Source organism: Dipodomys ordii, unplaced genomic scaffold (genome assembly GCF_000151885.1).
Source record: "Dipodomys ordii isolate 6190 unplaced genomic scaffold, Dord_2.0 Scaffold34, whole genome shotgun sequence".
Taxonomy (NCBI): domain Eukaryota; kingdom Metazoa; phylum Chordata; class Mammalia; order Rodentia; family Heteromyidae; genus Dipodomys; species Dipodomys ordii.
Genome location: NW_012267250.1, coordinates 6286355 through 6305257, shown reverse-complemented (window position 1 = coordinate 6305257; position 18903 = coordinate 6286355).

The window sequence follows — 18903 nt, the reverse complement described above, 5'->3', positions numbered from 1 at the left end:
AAAAAAAAAAAAAAGAACTTCGGGGAAGGGAGGGAGGGAGGGGATGATAGGGGGAAAACAATGGAGGGGCTAACAATGTTCAAGAGGAAGTGTACTCATTACCTCACTCATGTAACTGTAACCCTCTGTATAGTATCTTTACAATAAAAAAAATTGAAAAAAAAAGAAGAAAAAAAAATAAAATAAAATAAAGTGGGTTAGTAGGTTCTCAGGTAGAACTTAATAAACAATCACTGATTGCTCCCAATGTACTATAGTTTGACATGTGACATTTCAGCCAAATGCATACTCCCAGGCTTGAATTTTCATTGTTTTCAGAGTTCATAGTAGGCATATGAAACACCCTTGAGAATCACTGCAGTTCCCAGTCAGCTACTCAAGCACAAAGATGAATAATCCATATTCTACAATGCAAATGACAGTCAGTAGGTGAGGACTACTTAATGTATTTTTTGACTAAACAATATATTCAGACTACAATGGCTGTATCAGGATTTAATGCCATATTTAATCAACTACCATCTATACAAACAAATGATGCCAGCATTTTGGATCCTCATCAAATAATGATTATTGACTTACTTTATAGCATCATAATTATTTTATGGTGGGGGGAAGAAGAATAGTCAGACTATTTGCCTTTGAACATACAGGTTCTTGAAAGACCACAATTTACTCAGTGGTATCCTTGAACTGAAACTCTGAAGTTAGAATGTGTTTTCATGGCTCAAAACACATAGTACCTTCATGACATTTCAGCTTATTGTCTTGGAAGTCTATGTAGACGTATTAACAGTTGGGAGAAAATTGAAAGTCTTAATAGAAGCCTATTTTAGAAGTGCTTGGAAAAATATCTGAAAATAATATATGTTTTTAATGTGCTTGTCTTGGAGTCTGCCAGTTTCTTGACATAGATTTAACTTACATAAGAGCCTTTTCTTTCTGGGCCATTGTGTTCCACATTTAAGTACAGTAACATTAGTCATTAAGTACCTTTTACTGTTCGATAGTGACAAAGAAGCAAAAGAATAGTTTCTAGGTATCAAAATGACCGTTTCATCATGAGTAAGTCTCAGCCATTAGATAATTACATATGTTCCCTAGGAAAAATAAATTACTTAGATGCAACTCATCTTAAACTGCAGAAGGTATCTTCTGACTACAGGACGATTTGAACAACATGTTGGAGAATAGACCTGTGCATAAACTGCTTATGGAAACCTGTAAGAATAAAGCTATATTTCTAATTAATGCAGAAATTTTGGAGCATTTTACCATAAAAGTCTGTTTCCAGTTGTGAGGTAAGTCTTAAAATAAGCTCACATTTAAGGCTCAGGATATAATTGATCATGTGATTTTATCTTGTCTTTCTCAATCTAGTATTTAGTCTCACTAGTTAAAGTTTCCATTTAGTTTTCTTAGCCAAGTAATAGAATAAAGTGCATATAGCCTCATAATATGGCTATAATAAACATTGTTAGTTTTGTGTGTGCGTGTGTGTATATGTGTGTGTAATTTTATTTCTAACCATTTTGACTTTGTGAATATTTTTGACTTTTCTGTCAAGCTATCCAGTAGAAAACTTGGGAAATAGTTTTTTCAAAAAGAAGAAAAGGGCCTGGGAAAATTGGCTCAGTAGTAGAGTTCTTGCCTTACATGCATGAGGCCCTGGGTTTGATTCTTCAGCACCACATATGCAGAAAAAGCAGCTAGAAGTGGTGCTGTGGCTCAAGTGGTAGAATGCTAGCTTTGGGCTGAAGAGCTGAGGGACAGAGCCCAGGCCGTGAGTTCAGGCCCCCAAGAGGCAAAAAAGAATAATAAAAGAAAAAAGGAAAAAGAAAAACTGGTATACTTTAGCGGACAGCTGAGAAAGTAAAATATCTACTCTATAACAAGAATACAAGCTGTTATACCATAAAAATTTTGTCTGCTCATAGAGAATTTCTTCAGGATTCCTATATTGGAGTTTCTAAAATTCTTAAGATTTCTCAAGTGACTAGAATGTCTATTTTATATAATAGAGTGAGTTATTTTGGGCCCCTGGATAGCTCCCTTGGTAGCTATTTACCAGGAAAACAAGATTGAGATTGGAAGTGAGCAGGCCAATATCCAGTGGAGGTAGATGGAGACCATCTAAAGCATGTATACAATGATTTAATCAAGCATATGGGCAATAAAACCAAATAAAATTCTAGATACTCAGTTTTAGTTGAGATTCCTGATAAGTGAGTATATGAGTGTCTTGAACATGGTGCCTTGAATCCTTTCTGTAAGAGAGGGCACAAAACTCTGTACTTCCTTCCAAACTCCACCCTCTATTCTTCTTCATTTGGTCTGTCTGTTAGTTTGTATTCTTTATCATAGAATTGTAATCGCAAGTATCAAGCTTTCCTCACTTCTATGTGTCCTAAAGTGGCCATAGGAATCCTTCAATATATGGCTAATTGATCATTGACTTAGGACTCCTGAAATGCAGATATTGACTGATATTGACCGATGCATTAATTCCAAAGGGTTGGAAACTGAATTTCATTTTGGGTCATTGGAGTTGAAAGGGTTTGGATACTATCTTGAAATACTTTTCTTCACCCATGCATCAGTGCAGTCTTGGTTGAGCCTTTGGAACTCAACTGTAATGCCTTTACTTGACATCACAGCACTTTAGTCATTACTGCTAGATTGAGCTGAAGACTATCATCTCTGACCTTTCTAGGAAATTGTATTACTGCTTACATATCCCACTTGTTACCAAGAAAGCATCTTTCTCAGGAATCAGGAAAGCTGCAAGGAAGGTGGATGTTAAACTATTTACAATGAAATCTACTTTTACTACTCATGAAATTTTTTTCCTTATTCCTTAACCCCATATCTCCAATTCCTGATCATTCTGTTATGATTCTGTGCAGCTGACACTCTAATTCCAAAACTAGTACTGCTGAAAATGATAGAAAAGAAAAGTAGAAGGAAATTGAAATTAAGGCCTCAGCTCCATAAAAATCTTGGAATGAGTTTGAACTGTGAGTAGGAATTAAGACTTCTCTGATGGCAACCCTACAAATCCCAGTATAGATAGGGAAGGATTTAGAGCTGAGAATAAAAGTACCATTGTGTTTATTTTAGAGAGTTTTATTTTCTATTCAGTTTTCAAGAGAAAATCTTGATAGAGAATGACAGTCCTCAGTTAACCAGCAGCTCTTAGTCTTTCAGAAATTAGCACTGAGTCAAACCAAAAGCAATATAAATTCTGAATTTAATCAGATTGGTACAGAGATGACAGCTATGGATATAAGACCTACTTTGGGAAGGGAACACTATTATGAAGTGGGAATATTCAGAAATAAAGAAGTTGAACAACTCTCCTAGGAGTCTGTTTCCAGCATATGAGTGTTAATATGTTAAAGACATAGACTGGACTTATCTTAATTTGCACATTTAGCATATTGTCAAATAGTTATTTAAAAATAGGCAAAATGCAAGTCTGGTTAGAAGTTACAGGTGTGTTTCTAATGTAATGAAGAGGGGATTATAATTCAAAAATTAATTTATGTGTTGATTGAATGTGATTTGAACACAATGATGTTAAAATTTAGAGTAAAGGTACTAAGTTTTTATAAATATTTCTGATTTTTTTTTAGATTTCTCTGTTGTCTTTCCATAAGTGGACAGAATTTGAGAAGTAAATAGATTCAATGGTCAAGTCCTGTTGATCATTTACTGGCAAATGATGCCAGAGCTGCCATAAGAAAGAAAAGGAAGAACTGTATCCAGTGAAGTGGACTCACCAGGATCAAAGAGAATAGCAAATACTAGGGACTACTACTGAGCAGTGACAACTCCAGTGCACTGAGTCTGTCTAGGCTGGAGCTGAGATTGGTGTTTAATCAATCAAAACTTGTAGGGATTCAGGAGGTTCAAGGCCATCTTTGAAGAATTCCAGATGATACTGGTATCACTGCCATGCCACTTGAAAATAAAAAAAGATTATTTAAATCAGATTCAAAATATTGTTTTCAGAAAGTGATTTGGTTACTGTATTCAGGAAAGTCTTGAGGAAGTAGCTAATATACTTACTGTTGTAAGACAAAAAGTCAGCAGTTATGGTTATGACTAGGTGGCATGTATAACTAACCAGAAATATTACTGAAATATAAACTGAAATATTTTCATTATTATCTAATACTGGCAGGAAAAGGAGATTTCAATGAAATTAACAACAGCAGTTTTGTATGAATTTTGACATTTATATTCTCTTAAGAGACAGATAAAACCTTTATTTACCTCTGGTCTGACTGATTCACTTTTTAAAGTCAGAAGGCCTGTAAAGTTACTAGCTTTCTTAAGGCTTGTATCTCAAATGTCAATACCCATTTTTATGTCTGTATTTCAATTTTAGTTTCCCCTTTCCACTAGATTTGAGACTATACTTCTTTGAAAAATATCTATTCCTTCAGACCTCCATCCCTTCTTTTTAGTGGATACCTCTCTGGAATCCACTGTCAACAAGTCAATATTTTTTTATTATCATAAAAAATTGTTGAGATTGGCATTATTGAGATTGGCTGAAACAAAAAAGTAATGGCAACACTAAATTCTAGAAAAGATCTGGAAATTTGGGCCACTCACACATAAATAGCTACTACAAATTTCTCACTGGTCTTGAAAACGATTTGACATAAAAAATAAACTATGTATGAAACTACCAGATGACCCATAATTATACTCTTTTTTTTTTTTTGGTCAGTCATGAGGCTTGAACTCTGGGCCTGGGCACTGTCCCTCAGCTCTTCAGCTCAAGGCTAGTGCTCTACCACTTGAGTCACAGCACCACTTCTGACTTTTTCTGCTTATGTGGTGCTGAGGAAACGAACCCAGGGCCTCATGAATGCAAGGCAAGCACTGTACTACTGAGCCACCTTCCCAGCCCCCACAATTATACTCATTAGCATTTGTCTCCAAAAGTGTTAACATATTTTCACATGCATATAGAATATGAATCTTTACAACATATTTCTATATGATAGCCCCCAAAAGAAATTATCCAAACACACTGCAATTGGGTGAATGGCTAAGAGACTCATAAAACAAGGATTTCTTTTGTAAAAGCAATATAATGCACTAAGACCCACCAGAGTTTGAGATTATTTGAATGACAGATGGAATATTTATCCAATATCTATGAAAATGGAACCTACAATTATTTTACAAGTTTAGTTTTAAAATAAAATCAATTGGGCTGGGAAGGTGGCTCAGTGGTAGAGCACTTGCCTTGCATGCCTGAGGCCCTGGGTTCGATTCCTCAGCACCACATAAGCAAAAAGAAAAAAGCTAGAAGTGGCGCTGTGGCTCAAGTGGTAGAGCACTAGCCTTGAGCTGAAGAGCTGAGGGACAGCGCCCAGGCCCAGAGTTCAGGCTCCACAACTGGAACCCCCCTCAAAAAATAAATAAATAAAATCAATTATATATATATATATATATATATAATATTTCAAACATATTTCTCCTTGTTGTTTCCATTTTCCTAGAAACATGACAGAATATTCCAAGCACCTACTACAACCTTGAAAGGCAATTTTCAAGGTTGAGGAGCATTTGAGAATCACTGTTGTTTAAGGTCATTATATGGCCACTGAAGCATCATAAATTACTACCTGGATCACTATTATGTCTGAGTAGTCTTAAAGGCCCAAGACAGAGTTCCACGTATACTAAATCCAATATGCTATAGCAATTGGAAGAGAATAGTAGGGGAATTTTCATAAAGAGTAAGTATTAAGGGTAGCATTTATAAATAATGATACTAGAGTGTAGTTCTGCATTAAAGTCATAATTAGAGAAAAGGAAGATTCAAAGTTAATCTTCATGCATTCTGTGATTAAGGTACTTGAATTAAAATGTCCTCAGTTCTCCTATTCTGCTACTACATCTACATTTTTTTCTTTAAATATCAGAATAGATTCCAAGACAGTTTATGACTATCAAATTCATGATGAAAACCTACACTACTGACATTTTAAGAGCTGTGGAAAGAATTACAAATTACTTTAGATACATTTCTATATGTATGTTTCTTCCACTTCTAAGAGGATGCTGGCTAGCTTGTTTCTGTAGAAGGTATGTAGTGATTAAATTTTCTAGCCTAGCTAGTTTAAACTAAATCTTCTAGCTTTCAGATAGTTTACAGAGAAATGTCCTATCCCAGGATAAGATCCTCCAATAATCTTGCCATTATCATAGAAAAAGTGAAGATCAAAGAACTAAACACATCACAGTTTCAAGTTTCTTTAGTAGTAAAGACCCAGGAGTATAATCCACATTCAATTGTTTGCCCTAGGTGTTTTCTATAGTTCTGTATTTTCTCCACAAAAGCTGTTTTACAATAAATAAGACAGTGTCTAAATGAAGCAATGACAACTTGTAAGTAAATGAAGTGACTTGTCTAAGCTACCGAAGATAGGAGGTGAAAAGCTACAATTTTTGTTTTTTCGTTCCAATTCTATTTATAGCTTTGCCTTCTTTTGGTTATAGACATTTAATCATTGTTCATCTCCCCTCAGAATGTGAGAAATTTAAGCTATCCCAATGGCCCAGATGTAAACCTACTCATGAAAGAAGAAAAAGGTTCAAAGCTAAGATAATAAAAAAAGAGCAATTTGTGTTCTGAAAGTCAGTTTGACCACTGTGAAATTCTTGTCCTGAAGTATGAGAACATGTTTTCCCTTTCTTCTTACTATGTACTTGATTTGTCAATATTTTACAAGGATTTTAATTTTTGAATCTGAAAATGTTGGTGAGATCTAAGCAGTGGATATCATGGTCCGAATTAAACAAGTCACCATTAAAGGGTCCAACAACATAAAGGACAGAAAGCTACTCTGATGATAGTCTTATTTAGAAATGCTGCAGTGACAGGATGTTGATCTCTTTGCAGATAAAGACAAGTACTTCCTGGTAGCTTCCCTCCACTATTGCTCTCCTCAAAAAAAACCCTCATGATTATTTCTTATGAGTTCCCATGATAAAAAAAAATTGCTAGTCAGATTTTTTTCATATGCACCACACTGATTCTACCATAAAACTGCCCCTCAAGAGAGAAAAATCCACATTTTCTTTCAAAATTTTCTGGCCAAACTCATTTAGTTGAATCCAAGCTAAAAGGAGGATCAATAAATTAGAGCCAAGTTCTTCAGTGACCTGCATCATTTAATGTCCTAAATGAGATTTGGCTTGTGACTATGATAATTATTTATAAATAAACTCCAATATAAGAAAACATTTTATAATAATTCAAATTACAAAATGTGTTTTAAATAAAGACCATTTTTATTAAAGAATGCAATGTGATAAATTGTTTTACTCCACCATATTTGGTATATTAACCTTCAAAGTTTTTAGTCAAATTTATTGAAGAGCCAGAGTGGTCTTTTTATAACAAGTGAAGAACATTATTTTCTAAAGATTTTTCTTTTTAAATATAAATCAAAATAGGCTTAAGTGATAATGATATTTTTACTAAGATATGCATGAATAAATAACCTGTAATCCAAGCTTGCTTATAGAACAATATTGGTATCCTTTCATGTAAGCCTTACTTTTCTTTTTCTTTTTTTGAGTTTTCTGATCCTGCATCATAAAATCGCTATAACTCAAGTTGTGATTAGTATGTAAGTAATATTTACATAGCATTAAGAAACATAATATTAGAGGTACTAAAAAGTGAAAGAATCTGGAGATAGTTAAGCTAAAATTATCCATTATTACCCATTTTCCAAACACCTGTGTGATGCAACTGAGACCACTGAGAAACAGTTGTATTAAGGTAGCACTAAAATAGCACATAACTTCTTTTGTAAGCACTGCTCTGAATTTTCCCAGTTATCAACAAATGTTTAGTGGCCTTATTGATGTAGCAAATTCTTCAGAAGGAATTGGAAATAACCTATATGGAAGACTATAATATTATCAAATCAAGTTGTTTAGCCTTTCCAGGTGATAGGAGAGGATAGGTAGATAGATAGCTGCTTAGATTTATAGTTGATAATCACAGAAGAAGCAAAGGATGAGTGTTGACAGTTTAAAAATACACTTTGTTAGTGTCATTATATTTCATACTATCTGACTATTGAATGTTGGTGTGTATAGGAAGTCATGAGGTAATAGAAACTCTTTAACAACAAAAGTCTCTAAGGCTAAGAAAACACCCATATGTTTTTCCCAAATAGGTTTTACATACTTTCTTTAACATCAGATAGGCCTTTCAACAGCTATATGAAAGTTTAGAAGTGAAGATTGCAATTTCTGACCCTTTCTGGAAGGTTTATTTTTTATTTATTTTTGTTGGCCAATAAGAAATGAGTAAGCAACCATGTCTTACACTTGGCTATATTCATTGTTTTAAAAAATTACTTGACAAATTTTAACACTAATATCCTTTTATCAAAGATTTCAACTAATCAACAGTTTGGATATTCATAATTGAATTTTATTTCTTTTAATCTCAGCTTATTGGAACTACAAGATTTTTTAATCAATCTTCATGTATACTGGGTTTACATTAATCATATTTTTCAAATGTCAGCATCTTTTCTCTGTCATTATGCCCTTAACTGATAATTGAAAAACCTAAAAGTATTTCAGCTATGATACTTTTTTCATCTTATGAGTGTTACTTTTAAAAGAGCTTGTATAATTTTGAATACTTTTTCCCTGAGTTTAAAGCATTTAAGCACTCTTTTGAGGATAAAGTATATTGGCTTGATACTCGCAAGAGATCCATTAAGTCTGAGATAATATGGTTCTATTAGAATACTTAGTGCTTTCATTAAATGCAATAAATCCTACACTATGACTTTGGTGTGCTTCATATTATTTTCGAAAATGCCATTACATATTTTATGATCTTGTAAAGAAGATATTAAAATAAAAATGCAGGTTCTAAGTTGAAAATTAAGATGATAAATGCTAAGGAAATATAAATATCTCTTTTAAATGTCTTACATCTATTCAAAAATGTTTAAGTTATCTTGTAATATTAGCTTTTTTAAAGGAGTCTAAATATATATGTGCAACAACTAGAACCAACTAGCCACTACAAATTGGTCAATTTTCTTGAAATGACCTGAAACCTGGAGTTATAAACAAGCCACAACTCCAAATCCTAAGGAAAACTGGCACCTATAGGGACAAAAAGAAGAGAAAAACAAAACAAAACAAAAGAACCTTTTCAAGTATTTGCTTACTTAGAGCAGATCTTAATAAGTGCCATACAAGTCAGGAGGAAGATATTAAACTTGTGTTTTTCAGAGCAGGAGAAGAGAGATTTTTGTAAAGTAAAAACTTAGAGAACCTGCCCAAATGTATTCTTAAGGAAATTTCATCAAGGAATATTAATTATGTTGCTGAAAAAAGTAAACTTAAATATATAAATAAGAGGCTTTTATATTTATTCCTGAAGAGATCCCTCATGAATCTAAGCAGCTTTCTTCCAGGAGTAGCAATAATGGCCAGGACTAAGGTATTTCAGGAGTACTCATATCTCTTGGTTTGCAAGTTAGAGATCATTATAAGACACAGAAGAATTATCTGAGAAATAATAACCCAGAAGCTTGAAATTATCCCCAAATCTCTGCTTTCTACTTTTGCCCCTCAGCAATATCTCAAAATATGCAAATATCTCAAAATATGTAAATAGGAAGAGTTTATCTCATATGTAGTAATAAATTGACCGGCCAACAAGTAATATTTTTATAAGCTCTTTTCTTATTAATTTCTTCAAAATTAGTGTCTTTGAACATTTGAGATTTATTTTTAATGAAAAAATTATATGGAAACTTTTACTATTTTGATCTTACATCATACAATGATATTGTTCATTAGTAATAAATAGCTACTGAGCATAGATACATGGGGGAGACTTGGTCAGGATACAAAATGCTATACAGCAGACCACAGAAAAATTAGTTCTGAGATTCATTTGATTCTAGTTTTTTTAATTTCAGCATTTAGAACTTAATTATTTTCTTTATCTTCTTTTTTCTTGTTAGAAAACTATATTTTTACTTTCTGCACTCCTGACCACTGGTGAGACTGAATGAGATATTTGATCTTCCTATTGTCATTTTTTACATCTGCTATTGATCAGATAATTCAATCAGGAGAAATTACACGTCTTTGTCTTCAGCTGAGCTCTTTTCTTCTTTATTGCTTTGGTCCTGCAGACCTAAGAAAAATCATCTCTGGTTCCCATGTATTTCTGTGCTTTCTTTCTGTTTGCTTCATTACATTCGTGAATTGGTTTCTTTTGTCTGTTGAGTATATTCTGCTCTGTTTTTTTTTCCAGACATATGTAAGTGGGTGACAACAACAAAATGAAGAAGACAATTTATAGCTATTTCCAGTCTTTGAGAGTTTACCACCAACTGCTCCCCCCTGCATCTAGCAGTCAAATTTTTCACTTTAACTTCTAGGTTATAGTATTGACAGGATTGAGGAAAGTGATGGGTTTTGCAGAAGGTCTCTTGCTTGAGGTGTACAGTAAGTTATGACTTAGTTTTCTCATTTTGTCCTTTTGCTGATGACAATGTAAAAGTAAACGTGTTCTATTTGTTGGAGCAGATGACAGTATATATCTTGATCCTGGGCAAAACATAATGCCCATTCTAGTTCAATATGAACTAGAATGAAAGGTGTTTTTTTTTAAAATTAAGTCCTTCATGTTCTTTATTATTTTATAATAAGTATCAGGAATTAGCTTAAATATCAAATTTTCAGCATAGTTCTGATAAGAACTAAATATTCATTTATGAAGTCTATGTAGGACTGGTCATATGCAATAAGACTCAAATTATGTATTGGTTGGAACTGTGGCGCTGAATACCTTTTCTGTTGCTTGCTAACTTTGTATTTTCAGTAGCTTGAGTTGCCTCAATTTTTGTTTGTTTATTTCCAATTCAAGGGTTTGAACTTAGGCCTTAGAGTTTGCATACCTTGCTTGTTTATCTGGCACCTTGCAACTTGCCCAACCAATGCACTTTGCTTGTTAATTTCTGGAGATAAAGCTTTTCAGACTGTTCTTCCTCACTACTAATGATGATCTTAAGGATCTCAGCCTTCTGAATAGACCTGTAAACCACTGGCATGAATGGGTGTGAACCACTGATGCTTAGATTTTTTTTTATTCTTTCAAATCCTGTTACCTGAAAGGATTAAACAAGATAATGCAGGTAAAGTACTGAGAATATTTTCCTTGTACCAAATTTTTAGCTTTTAGATACAATTATCAAAATGTTAAAACTTTGTGCAAGCAAATATAATATATAGATTGATTGGCAAAGGTGCCTGTAATTAGCCACTCCATCTAAATGAGATTTTTCCAATGTGCTAACACTGTGACTTTATTGTACTATCTACAAGGTTCCTAGGAAATGCCTAATTATATCTATTCTATTTTGCAAATTTAATGGCAATGAGGATATAAGAAGAAATTACCAGAAAAATTCCATTCTGTGGAGCACTCCCTCTAATTTTTCTTCCTTCTGAACCTAATCCAAAAGGTAAGATTTGCATATTTCTTTATAAAATTATAAATATTTAACTGCTTACAATTTCTTTTATCGAACAACCAAGACTATTGGCAAAACTCTAACTTATATTATTCTTTGTTAGATTCTTACATTTTTTCAAGGGAAATATATTCAAAAGAGGCATCTTGGTTTAAAATTTTTACTTTACTTTAGAAATTATTGACTGACTAAGCTAGAATTCTTAAAGTAAAATTATTTAATATTTATTTAATATTCAAATAGACACCTGAAAGAGACCTCAGAACTAAAGGAAAGATCATCAGGCACAATCAGGTAAGCTGAGAGAACTGAAACAGAACTGTCAAAGAACTTGAGTAAGTTGTATTTGGATTCTGGTTAAATCCCTACCTCTGTCATAGAACCATTCAATCAATCAACCACACTACACACATACATAAAATTAATATATAAAATATAACTTTGCAGCATGTCAAGCACAGTGTTCCAATATCTTAAAGCAATCATTGACAAGCAACCAATTTGTCCTGCCATCACTATATATCTGCTGACACACAGACCTAAATTTCTCAAGAAACTATTTCCTTGGTTCATTAGCTAAATTGGAATTACAAATCCTCAGTATTACTTAATATGTGGATAAGATTGTGTGTCTGGTATTGTACAAAATAAAAACAGAAATTAGGTTGGTAATAATTTCAATTTGTATAAGCTAGTGAGGGTAAACTTTTAAGCACAGGATTTCTTTCTTAAGAGGCTCTTTAAGGTTAAGTATTTAAATGGTTTAGTCCCTGGGCAAAGAACTAGACTATTGCATGTATTTGCTGAATCCTAAGGCAGTTTTATTTTTGCTATTGAATTGTTTAATGATTTTTGTAGTAAGCTACACATTCAAAAAGCAGTCCATTGAACTATTGGCTCAACGTGAGCAAATGAACATGAATATAAAAACAGACTATGTGGATACTGTAAGCATTTGTCCAAAAGTCATGCACTCATCATTTATGAAAAAAATTAAATACAAAAGATGATAAACTGCCATTGTAAGTGTGAAAAAAGACTAAGAATTGATTGCCCTGGTTTATATTCTAGTTATTATAAGATGCCATTCCAATGTCTGTTCACTTTTTAAACACAGGATATGACTGAATGAAGTTAATACCCATTTCCTAACACAAGTTTTGCAAGTTTTATCCTAGTGTTCTATAATTTTGACCAAACTATTCATGCTTTTGTGAGTAATAGTCACAGCTAACCAGTTTTCTATACACACAACTTCATTTTTTAAAAAAAGCAAAAGCTTTTTGCCTACAACTTGGTAAACAGTTGATGTTTATGTACAGGACAGTAATTGATGGTTTTATTGTGCCTACAAGGCTGCAATTCACTTCAGATTTCTCTGCTGACTTTATAAATATGAGAAATATCTTTTGAGTGCCCTAAAACTTGTTTTAAAATCTGGAAATTAAATTTAGAGCACTGGAATATAACCTTTATATGCATGTATTTGTTCCTCCAAAATGTAAGACTTAAAATGGCATAGGATTGTCATGCAAGTATTTAAATGACTACAATTAAAGGGAGGGGAGAAGTTACTGATATAAATTTTGGAAAGCACATTTCTTTGTCATGAAAAGAGAAGAACTACAATGATATTATCTTTGAGATATTTAAAAGTATCCTTGTCACAAAATTGGTAGTTTCCAATGATGAAGACTTATTTCCAAAGTGTCTTTTTCTGTCTTGTCTGGGAGAAATGGTAACTTGGTCACCAATAATAGATGACGTTCATGCTTCCAGGTGTCCGAATTCACTCCCAGCTTAGCAATTATGTTTGTAGAGTTTCATCTCACTGCACAGCAAGCAGTTTCATGTCCAGGGTAGAAAACACCATTGTGAAGAGCTTATGAGTTTCACATTTCATCGCTTCCACAACCAGTAACTCTCTTTTCTTGTTTCTACTGTTTGGAAAAAAAAAAGAAAAGGACTCAGATTCATTGCCTTTGATTAAAAGCCCTTATCAGGACCAAAAGTGTCAATTGCCACCGCCACTAGGACAACATGACTGTGAAGTGGGTGAGGGACAATGTGAGAAGCATTAGATGTTCCATCTCATCTGAGAAGCATAGTAAGCCTTCTCCAAAGCACTTGTCAGTAGTAACATGTGGTAGATTGTGTCTGGCAGCTTCTGTCACTAAAATAAAATACCTGTTGTAATTAACATACGAAAAGGGACTCTTTGTTGTGACTCACCATTTTGGAATTGCCAGACGGTGATTGATTGGCACTAGTACTTTCAGTCTGTGGTGAGGGTGAAACATGAGGAGACTTTGTGGCAATGTCAAAGCTGATAGTCTCATGGTCAAGAGACAGAAAACAGAGATAAGAAGGGGGTAGAGTCCCACAGCTCTACCTTTTGAAGGCATCACTTCAATGCTTAAAACCTCCCAGAACAACCAAACTCCTAATAATGCCAAACTAGGGATCAAGACTTAACACCTGGGTTTGGTCTTTAGGAGAATGTCAGCATCTGAATTCTAGCATACCATTTCTGGTGCTTGAAGACTGGTGAAAAGACAGGGAAAATGCATTCATTTTATCACCAAGCATTTCAAAGCTATCAGTGTTGCAAGTTTGCTCAAAGTCTTAGTGCAAATCTCCTCTGAGACTCACAGAAAATGTAACTGTGAGTGTCTATAAAAATAAAAAAGAAGTTTGATGTGCATCCGAGATAAAAATGATGGGACTGGCATAGGCAAACCATTCTTATTCCAAAAGAAAGACACACAAAAATAATAAGGAATAATTAGCTAAAGAAATCACTGCAAACTTTCAGGGCTGGTGTTAAAAATTAATATTCCATCTTTACTCTCTTGGAATGTGAGGCTATCCCCTGTAGACTTGTTGATCACTGCCACTACGTACAGGCTCTTTAGTGGGTTTTATCCTTTGCCTGTGTCTTCTCTCAGCAGGTATTACACTTTGCTGACATCTTTACCTGCCTGAGATCTCCACTAAGTTGAGTGGAGTTACAGAGGTTCATTTCTAGAGATCTATACATTGCCCTCCCAAGTCTACCTGTAGGAACTCTGACCCCCACAACACACTGCCTAGCCTCCCAGGCTTTCCTTTGAAAACTCAAGAAAAATTTCCTTCATCTCATAACTCTTGTGCTCTATGTATGCTTGAAAAAACAACATCCTATAGAAAATACTTAGGTCTACTGCCAGAATGAGCTACACTTCAGCCCAATAGAGCCATGAAAGTGGTTAAGCTATTGTCTTTCCAATTGAACACACAAAGTAACCCCTTGGTAACCTATGGCACATCATAGGCCCCAGGACTCTTTTCTCAGATTGAAATTATATGAAAGTACTGCATTTATATCCAAATGATTGAGATAGCTCCAAGTGGCTTGCAGATTCTGGAAATACTCTCCAGGAATTCCTATTGTCCAAATATAAAGTATTATTATGATCATGAGCAATTGCATCATCTTTGGCCATACATTTTCAGTCTCTCTTCTTCTGTCCAAACTTTCTAAACCTCCTCATCTTCTCTTTACTCCCAATTAGTAATGTGCATTGGATGGAAAACCACTGATGGGATATAATCTTCGTTATCTACCAAATGTCCAAAGTCTGTATGATTATTTCTTAAAATTATTTTATTTGCTCATTATTCCACTGAAAGTTACTTCAATGCAATGTGACACAATTTAACTAAAGTCAGCATTGTTAAGGCTTAAAGAATTAGCTCACTGGTCCTTCCAGGAGAGCCAAAAAGATAAAAAAATTCCAAGTGATGAGAAAGTTATCATCCCAATCACATCTCTGAAGTTTGAGTAAGAAATACAGTTTAGATTTTCAACTGCATTGTTACTATGTTACCATAACACTAGAAAACATTCATCTCAGTTTACCCTTGACACTGGTGGATGAGGCTATCCCCCGCATGCCTGAGTATAGAAAGGGATGCAAAGTGCTGTGAGGGAGCACTATTTTCTGCACAGTGACATCCCATTCATGTTCATTTGCTCTTTTCCTTAAGGGAAGATGTCAAAGGAAGTGGAGAGAACTAAAGCTTTCTATTCCTCATTCCTGTATATTGCATAGGGCTGAAAAATTCAAGATTTTAGTAAATAATGAGACAGTATTTTCACAAAGTTCAATTATTTCTCCACTTTTTAAAGTAGTACATTTCATGTGACATAGGAAAGTACTCTACATTATGCATATATATACTACTTATGTCACACAGTATGTATCGATATATGTGTGTACAATATATATGTATTTAGTTTTAATTTGTATAGCATCTATATGTTTTCTTTTTTAATCTATGTAAACTGTGCATAACTATATTTACCTTGAACTTCTATCTATTCAGGGACAGAGAAAATGGGTGAAAAAGAAAAGGAAAATCAATACTCAAGTTTCTTGAAATGAGTCCTTTGGTAGAGTCAGAGTAGGAAAAGGGGAAATCATCAGAAACAGATGTGTCAGCTGGTTTATTTACTGTATTGATTATGTGATGATGAACATGTGTATATTTTTATTAGACAGTTATTCCTAAGGCTTGGGAGTTTATTGATCCATCTGAGAGTGAAACTTTAGCTAATGGACTTTTAGTTACTTTACTTTTTACTTGTTTTCATTTTTGTTTGTCTTTCTTAGAAGTAATCCATCAATAAGACCCATTTATGAGTGCAATGGGACATGGTGTTTGGTAAAGAAGAAAACAGAGGAGAAATGTTGACTGAAGTTCTGAAATACAGCTCAATCCTTTTCTAACCTTGCTCATGTTTACCTTATTATTTATGTGAAATGCATTGCTTGTTTTCCAAGGGCAAAGATCTAGTCTTTTATCAGCCAGAAAGCAGTTACTGTGTTAGGGTTTATACATAGGGATTTTATAAAAAGAGATCATTATTTAAAAATAATAGAAGTCAGGTGCCAGTGTCTTACAGCTGTAACCCTAGCTACTCGGGAAATTGAGATCTGAGGATCAAGATTCAAAGCCAGTGTAGGCAGATAAATCTGAGACTCTCATCTGCAATTAACCAGCAAAGTAGAAGCGTGACTCAAGTGATAAAGCACCAGCAAATAAAACAAGCCTACTACTAACACATAGTAATAATAACAACAACAATAATAGAAATGTCTGGTTTATGTACTTTATCTCATAAAAAGGTCTTAGGTAGAAAGGTCTTAGGTCCACAGAGAACTGTGTGCCCATTGTAGGTTTTGTCATTTTCCAACATCAAATCCTACAGACAAACACACTGAAAATCCTTACATGAAAATTGGGTCCCCTGAATGTGAACTGTGGAGAAGCCAAGCACTAGTGGCTCACACTTGAAATCCAGCTTCGCAGGAAGCTGAGATCTGAGGATCATGATTTGAACCCAGGCTGAGAAGGAAAGTCTCTGAGACTCTTATCTGGAATTAATCACCAGAAAGCCAGAAGCAGAGCTCTGGCTCCCGTGATAGAGCACCAACCTAGAGCAAAAAGGTATAAAGACCTGCTGTGTGGACTTGAAGTGGTGATACTTCTTTAACTAAAGAGAGTCATTTTATTTTCCTATAATTTAGCCAGCAAGAGTCATTGGTTTGTATAATTGATTGATGTAAATTTTTGGACTTAGATTTCACATATTTCAGTGTGAGGCCAACACCTCTAAGGTTAATTGATTTTAGCCTTACAGTGTAAGCAAAACATATTCATGGCTCCTGTGTTGATCTTTAATAAGTGAAAGAAAATAAGATAGTTTAACTTGAATGCAATACACATTCCAAATCTTGTCATATTATTTAGATGAAGCACTTATTTCAAAATTTTTTGTCACTTCATTTTTTCCTCAAATAATGATGTTAATGAAGTATATGATGGTATTAATTTTCATGTGTCTTTTACCAAATAAGTCTTTTATCATATAATCTTTGCTATAAATTTTTATACTAAAAAAGATTGTTTAATTCAGAACAAAACAGCCATTCAATGTGTGATGAAATACAGACTGTTAGATATTGTAAAAACAAAATCAGAAACAAACTCAGACAGAAAAGTTAATATTTATTTCCTCCTCCTTTTGCCCACTGATTGAGTTCATTACTGGATATTGACATTGAAGACCATATTGTCTCTGCATAGTGGCATTCTATTCTTTTCATTTATTAGATATTATGTCAGATAAAAGCACTGTTAGGTGTGGAACTCATCTGAAGAACTTGGTAAATGAAATTATTAATTTAAAAAATCAGTTCATCAAAGGCTCCTAGTGACTCATATCACTTACAGTTACATGTATTCTTAACCTTTTGAATCCAGGATGGACCTTGTTTAAGCTATGTGGAAAAGGACTGCGAATAGTAGAATACACTTGAAATCCAAGTTGTGGTAAAGACAGGGATAAGAAGATTGTAGTTCAAAGAGAACCTGGGACTGCTAGTGAGACCACATTTTCTTTTAAAGCTATTGTGATTTATACCTCTAACCCCAGTTTCAGAGAAAGTGGATGTGGGTGGAGTGGATTGTGGTCTGTGACTGGCCTTAAAAGTGGAAACCCTATCTGAAAAATCAACTAGAAAGCAAAAAAGGATCCAGGAATGGGGTTCAAATAATATCGCTATTGCCTAACAAAAACATGCATGACACTGAGTTCAACGGGCAGTTCTGAAAAATAAATCAATAGTGAGGAAAGCAGCAATGTTCCAGTAATGGGACTGAAGGCAACATAAGGCTTGGCAGAAAAGGTCAGATAAGTTGATGTTAGGTGAAATGAACCCCAAGATAAATATTCAAATGTTTTTTTTGTTTCATGCGATTGTCTCTAACATATTTATAAGATGATTTCTTTGTTGCTTTGTATGTCCCTCCTCCACGGTATAACCCCTGCTTTCACTGTATTTGATGTTGGTATAATTTGGGGAGGGTAAGGGAAAAAGCAAATCATTTAAATAGTGATACAAGTGGACCCATTGCAACAATGAGATGTACAAGTTGTTATGTCAAAAAACGAACTTTACAACTTTGGTGGGGGGGTAGGGGCTGATGGGAAGAGGGGGGATGGGAAGGGATGGGAAGGGGAAACAAAGGAGGAGGCTACAACGCTTGATAAGAAATGTACTCATTATCTTGCCCATGTAATTGTAACCCCTCTGTACTGTATTTTCACAATAAAAATAAAAAGCAATCCCACTTTTGGGCATTTACCCAAATGCTTACAAACAAGACCACACTAAAGCTACCACCACAACTATGTTTATTGTAGCATTATTTACCATAGCTAAGATATGGAACCAACCCAGATGCCCCTCAGTAGATGAATGGATCAAGAAAATGTGGTATATATACACAATAGAAT